Raw genomic sequence first — 7,206 nt, forward strand, 5'->3', positions numbered from 1 at the left:
CTCGCACCCACATAGATGGAAACGCAGGTGATTATGTTTATTATTATCAGGTATACTCCCATTGCATTCCCTATATATACCCTGTACTGTCTATATCTATTACCTCCTGACGAAGCCTTGGGGTTAAACACGCATCAAGGTACTTGTGCACGGGACGGGATTCCTGATTACAAGTGAACCATGTCACAGGGTACATCTGTTTTACTGTAAGGGGCATTATATGTAAACTTTTGGTATATTTTATGCATTTGCAGTGCTGCTGTACAAATTATATATTCTTTTTGCCAGGGTAGTCTGCACGCCAGTTATTATTTGTGATGTTTTAGACATCTACATGTATGTGGTGTCTTGTTCAGCGACACTGCTAATGCAATATTGTGCCTAGCTGACATACCTGTGGGCCTATGGGGCAATTTTGCTATGTAATCACTGAACATATTGATGTTCTTGTACGATCTATTGGTGATTGTTGAAGATTTTATATCTCATCACCTTGGTAATAATATGCTCAGTAGTGCCATTTATTTCTATCATATATCTTGTAGACGTGGATCACCATATTGGGGATAACGCCCCTTGCAATGTTCTCTGTATCAATATCCATCCTTGCTTTTTCTTTAGAATAATCTCTTTTTTTTATATTTATCAATTAATAAAGATTGCTATATATTTTTTGTATGTCTATATATCAAGCCTCATTTGTGTTAGTAGCTTTATACACTGCTCAAAAAAATAAAGGGAACACAAAAATAACACATCCTAGATCTGAGTTAATTAAATATTCTTCTGAAATACTTTGTTCTTTACATAGTTGAATGTGCTGACAACAAAATCACACAAAAATAAAAAAATGGAAATCAAATTTTTCAACCCATGGAGGTCTGGATTTGGAGTCACACTCAAAATTAAAGTGGAAAAACACACTACAGGCTGATCCAACTTTGATGTAATGTCCTTAAAACAAGTCAAAATGAGGCTCAGTAGTGTGTGTGGCCTCCACGTGCCTGTATGACCTCCCTACAACGCCTGTGCATGCTCCTGATGAGGTGGCGGACGGTCTCCTGAGGGATCTCCTCCCAGACCTGGACTAAAGCATCTGCCAACTCCTGGACAGTCTGTGGTGCAACGTGACGTTGGTGGATAGAGCGAGACATGATGTCCCAGATGTGCTCAATTGGATTCAGGTCTGGGGAACGGGCGGGCCAGTCCATAGCATCAATGTCTTCGTCTTGCAGGAACTGCTGACACACTCCAGCCACATGAGGTCTAGCATTGTCTTGCATTAGGAGGAACCCAGGGCCAACCGCACCAGCATATGGTCTCACAAGGGGTCTGAGGATCTCATCTCGGTACCTAATGGCAGTCAGGCTACCTCTGGCGAGCACATGGAGGGCTGTGCGGCCCTCCAAAGAAATGCCACCCCACACCATTACTGACCCAATGCCAAACCGGTCATGCTGGAGGATGTTGCAGGCAGCAGAACGTTCTCCACGGCGTCTCCAGACTCTGTCACGTCTGTCACATGTGCTCAGTGTGAACCTGCTTTCATCTGTGAAGAGCACAGGGCGCCAGTGGCGAATTTGCCAATCTTGGTGTTCTCTGGCAAATGCCAAACGTCCTGCACGGTGTTGGGCTGTAAGCACCACCCCCACCTGTGGACGTCGGGTCCTCATATCACCCTCATGGAGTCTGTTTCTGACCGTTTGAGCAGACACATGCACATTTGTGGCCTGCTGGAGGTCATTTTGCAGGGCTCTGGCAGTGCTCCTCCTGTTCCTCCTTGCACAAAGGCGGAGGTAGCGGTCCTGCTGCTGGGTTGTTGCCCTCCTACGGCCTCCTCCACGTCTCCTGGTGTACTGGCCTGTCTCCTGGTAGCGCCTCCATGCTCTGGACACTACGCTGACAGACACAGCAAACCTTCTTGGCACAGCTCGCATTGATGTGCCATCCTGGATAAGCTGCACTACCTGAGCCACTTGTGTGGGTTGTAGACTCCGTCTCCTGCTACCACTAGAGTGAAAGCACCGCCAGCATTCAAAAGTGACCAAAACATCAGCCAGGAAGCATAGGAACTGAGAAATGGTCTGTGGTCACTACCTGCAGAACCACTCCTTTATTTGGGGTGTCTTGCTAATTGCCTATAATTTCCACCTGTTGTCTATCCCATTTGCACAACAGCATGTGAAATTGATTGTCACTCAGTGTTGCTTCCTAAGTGGACAGTTTGATTTCACAGAAGTGTGATTGACTTGGAGTTACATTGTGTTGTTTAAGTGTTCCCTTTATTTTTTTGAGCAGTGTATATCCCACTCCCCATATTGTAATGATATATTTAAAAAGTTGCTGGTTTTTGTTGCTGTGTCCCCAATGGCAACACCATTAATCATAGGTGATTTTACTAATTATCTGCCTGCTTTTAGATAAGTACCATAATGGATCTATTTCTTGCTCTTGCCCTTCCCCCACACTTCTGTGATGACTTAAAGGGGTTGTCCCATGAAAAATATTCTGCAGCACCTGGATCTGAATAGTTTTGTAACTGCATGTAATTAAAAATTTAGCATAGCCACTGAGTTATTCAATACAATTTATCTGTATAGCGCCACCTGCAGTCTGTTTTTTCCTTATTTCTTTGACCTGATCACTGAGAAGGCCGCACATGCTCAGTTTCATGCTTCAACTGCCTCCTGAACTGTGATAGGGAGAGCATGGACACGCCCCCTTAGCTGCAGCAGATAAGACACTCCCCTTGAGCTGCCAGCTTAATATAAATCTGGGGAGATCTCTGGACCCATGTGAGGTACAGGGCTGGTTCTAGCTTTGTGAAAAAACGTATTGTCATGTCCTATAGGATGTCCAATTTTCATTTTTTACATTAGTCATGGGATAACCCCTTTAAGGGAATTTGGATTATATGATCATTAGAAGGTAAGAATCCTAACTAGAGACAGTGGTCTTATTTGTTATTGATGATGTCCTTGGTCGTGGACTGATGTATTCTAAGCTATCATATGTACTTGCGGTTTCATACTTTCCTAGAAGTGCATCAGATCTCTCTCCAGACCAGGTCCAGGTAATATTGGGGAGGAGAGGAATTCTTGTGACAGAGTATGGAGGCTGAATCCCTTTTTGATGCAATTAGTGGATGTGGGAATGATATTATTATCTCCACTTGAGGTTGTTTTTTTTTGTTTTTTTTTAAGTTTAACTCTGTTTGGATGTGCATGAGAAATGTATGAGACCCCATGAGGGACTGTTACTGTAAGATTTTCTCCCATAAAAATAAAAGTTGAAATATCTATGAATACTTTCAAAGAAACCACAAGGAAGTGCGGTTATATAGATGACCCATCCCCGGGGGAGGATAGCTGGCTTGAAGCACAGAAGCATCTGCTGGATCACCTCATACTGCAGACAGTAATTGTTTTTTCCTCAAAGTAGTTTTAGGAGGGGATAAGTGCAGGACAAACTATGATCCAAGCACAAGATGCCTCTTATATTACTGAAATCAAATCCCAGAATGGGTGCCTGGCCACTAGGGATGAGGATATCCTGGATACCTTCCAATCCTATTTGAAGGGATATTCACCTCTAAAGTGGACTTAAGTAGACATAGCATTAATTGATATATTTCTGATAGTTTGCTTCTAACTTTGACAGAGGAGCAAAGATAGCTCTTAGATGGTCCCTTGTCTGTACAGGAATGAAGATATACAGACATTTTAGGGCCTAAAGGGGTCTCTCCTCACCGTTTGCCATGGGGAGGCGCACAAGACAGGGGTGGTGCTTGTTCCCCTCCTCTTTGCATTCCCGACTTGTGGGATTGCCTGTTTGGGAGAGGGAGGAACACATATTGCTGTACGCTGACAACATGCAACTTTCTGTTAGGACTTTGAAAGAGTGATAATAATAATATAATACCTTTAACTATGGTTATCAATTATGCTCTCCCAGGACCAGAGACCCCCCTCACCCACATTAGCCTAAAATTGTAAGGAAACATAAATACTTAGGCCTCATGCACACGATCGTTGTGTGTTTTGTGGCCCGCAAATTATGGATCCACAAAACACTGATGGACAGCAATTGATATAACTGCCTATTCTTGTCCGCAAAACGGACAAAAATAGGACAGGCTATATTTTTTTTGCGGACCACGGAACGGAGCAATGGATGCGGACAGCACACGGAGTGCTGTCGGCATCTTTTGCAGCCCCATTTAGGTGAATGGGTCCGCATCCAAGCCGCAAAAACTGTGGCTCGGATGTGGACCAAAACAACGGTCATGTGCATGAGGCCTTAGGTGTCCTATCTGCCAAACCCCAAGATTATGTGCCAAAAAATTCCACGACTGAAAATCGGTTCTATTCATTTGAATGGGGCAGTAAAAAAATGAATATAAAGTGATCAAAAAGTCATATACCGTCAGGTCCAAAAATATTGGGACATCAACACAATTCTAACATTTCTGGCTCTATACACCACTACAATGGATTTAAATTAAAACGTACAAGATGTGCTTTAACTGCAGACTGTCAGCTTTAATTTGAGGGTATTTACTAGGGATCGACCGATATTGATTTTTTAGGGCCGATACCGATAATTTGTGAACTTTCAGGCCGATAGCCGATAATTTATACCGATATTCTGGGAATTTTCATTTTTGAGAAAAAAAAAAAATTCCTACACAAATCTGCTGAAAATTAATATGTTTATTGTTAATGTGTATTTTTTTGTTTATTGTTAATGTGTATTTTTTTTTTTTATAAGTCTTTTTCATTTATACTTAATATTTTTGTGTTTTTTTTTTTTTTACTAACTTTTAGCCCCCTTAGGGACTAGAACCCTTGTCCTATTCCCCCTGATAGATCTCTATCAGGGTGAATAGGATCTCACACTGTCCCTGCTGCTCTGTGCATAGTGCACACAGCAGCATGGAGCTTATCATGGCAGCCAGGGCTTCAATAGCGTCCTGGCTGCCATGGTAACCGATCTGATCCCCAGGCTTACACAGCTGGGGCTCCGATCGGAGGAGCAGGGGAGAGGGGATCCTGTGGCCACTGCCACCAATGAGTTATACTGGGTGGGGTGGGGGGGGGGGGGCGCACTGCGCCACCAATGTTTTTACTATTGGCCGGCATTGGGGTGGGGGCGCACTGCGCCACCAATGATTAATACTGGGGGGCTTGGGGGGGGGGGCGCACTGCGCCACCAATGAAGATAAGTCTCTCATTCATATACAGGAGGCGGGAGCTGGCTGCAGAATCCCATAGCCGGCTCCCGACCTCTATGAGCGGTAGCTGCGATCCTCGGCACCTGAGGAGTTAACTACCGCGGATCGCAGCTATCGCTCATAAAGGCCGGGAGCCGGCTATGTGATTCTGCAGCCAGCTCCCGCCTCCTGTATATGAATGAATGAAAGGCTTATCTTCATTGGTGGCGCAGCGGCCACAGCCCCTCCCCTCCTCTTGTCTTCTTTTCTGTCATTGGCGGCAGCAGCAGCACAGGGGGAGGAGACACTGCTTCCTTCTCCCCTGTGCTGCGGAGGGAACACAGAACGCGCTGAGAGCAGCGCGTTCTGTGTTCCCCATACGTTATCGGTATATCGGCAAAAAGATGCCAATACCGATAACGTTCAAAATCCTCAATATCGGCCGATAATATCGGCCAAACCGATAATCGGTCGATCCCTAGTATTTACATCCAAATCAGATGAACGGTGTTGGAATTACAACAGTTTGCATATGTGCCCCCCACTTGTTAAGGGACCAAAAGTAATGGGACATAATAATCATACATCAAACTTTCACTTTTTAATACTTGGTTGCAAATCCTTTGCAGTCAATTACAGCATGAAGCCTGGAACGCATAGACATCACCAGACGCTGGGTTTCATCCCTGGTGATGCTCTGCCAGGCCTCTACTGCAACTGTCTTCAGTTCCTGCTTGTTCTTGGGGCATTTTCCCTTCAGTTTTGTCTTCAAGTGAAATGCATGCTCAATCGGATTCAGGTCAGGTGATTGACTTGGCCGTTGCATAACATTCCACTTCTTTCCCTTAAAAAACTGTTTGGTTGCTTTTGCAGTATGCTTTGGGTCATTGTCCATCTGCACTGTGAAGCACCGTCCAACGAGTTCTGAAGCATTTGGCTGAATATGAGCAGATAATATTGCCCGAAACACTTCAGAATTCATCCTGCTGCTTTTGTCAACAGTCACATCATCAATAAACACAAGAGAACCAGTTCCATTGGCAGCCATACATGCCCACACCATGACACTACCACCACCATGCTTCACTGATGAGGTGGTATGCTTAGGATCATGAGCAGTTCTTTTCCTTCTCCATACTCTTCTCTTCCCATCACTCTGGTACAAGTTGATATTGGTCTCATCTGTCCATAGGATGTTGTTCCAAAACTGTGAAGGCTTTTATAGATGTCGTTTGGCAAACTCTAATCTGGCCTTCCTGTTTTTGAGGCTCACCAATGGTTTACATCTTGTGGTGAACCCTCTGCATTCACTCTGGTGAAGTCTTCTCTTGATTGTTGACTTTGACACACATACACCTACCTCCTGGAGAGTGTTCTTGATCTGGCCAACTGTTGTGAATGGTGTTTTCTTCACCAGGGAAAGAATTCTTCGGTCATCCACCACAGTTGTTTTCTGTGGTCTTCCGGGTCTTTTGGTGTTGCTGAGCTCACCGGTGCTTTCCTTCTTTTTAAAAATGTTCCAAACAGTTGTTTTGGCCACACCTAATGTTTTTGCTATCTCTGATGGGTTTGTTTTGTTTTTTCAGCCTAATGATGGCTTGCTTCACTGACAGCTCTTTGGATCTCATCTTGAGAGTTGACAGCAACAGATTCCAAATGCAAATAGCAGACGTAAAATGAACTCTGGACCTTTTATCTGCTCATTGTAATTGGGATAATGAGGGAATAACACACACCTCGCCATGGAACAGCTGAGAAGCCAATTGTCCCATTACTTTTGGTCCCTTAACAAGTGGTTGGCACATATGCAAACTGTTGTAATTCCTACACCGTTCACCTGATTTGGATGTTAATACCCTCAAATTAAAGCTGACAGTCTGCAGGTAAAGCACATCTTTTTTGTTTCATTTTTAAGTCCATTGTGGTGGTGTATAGAGCCATAAATGTTAGAATTGTGGACCTGACTGTATACCCCCAAAATGGTATCAATAAAA

Source organism: Bufo bufo, chromosome 11 (assembly GCF_905171765.1).
Source record: "Bufo bufo chromosome 11, aBufBuf1.1, whole genome shotgun sequence".
In the NCBI taxonomy this organism is placed as follows: Eukaryota; Metazoa; Chordata; class Amphibia; order Anura; family Bufonidae; genus Bufo; species Bufo bufo.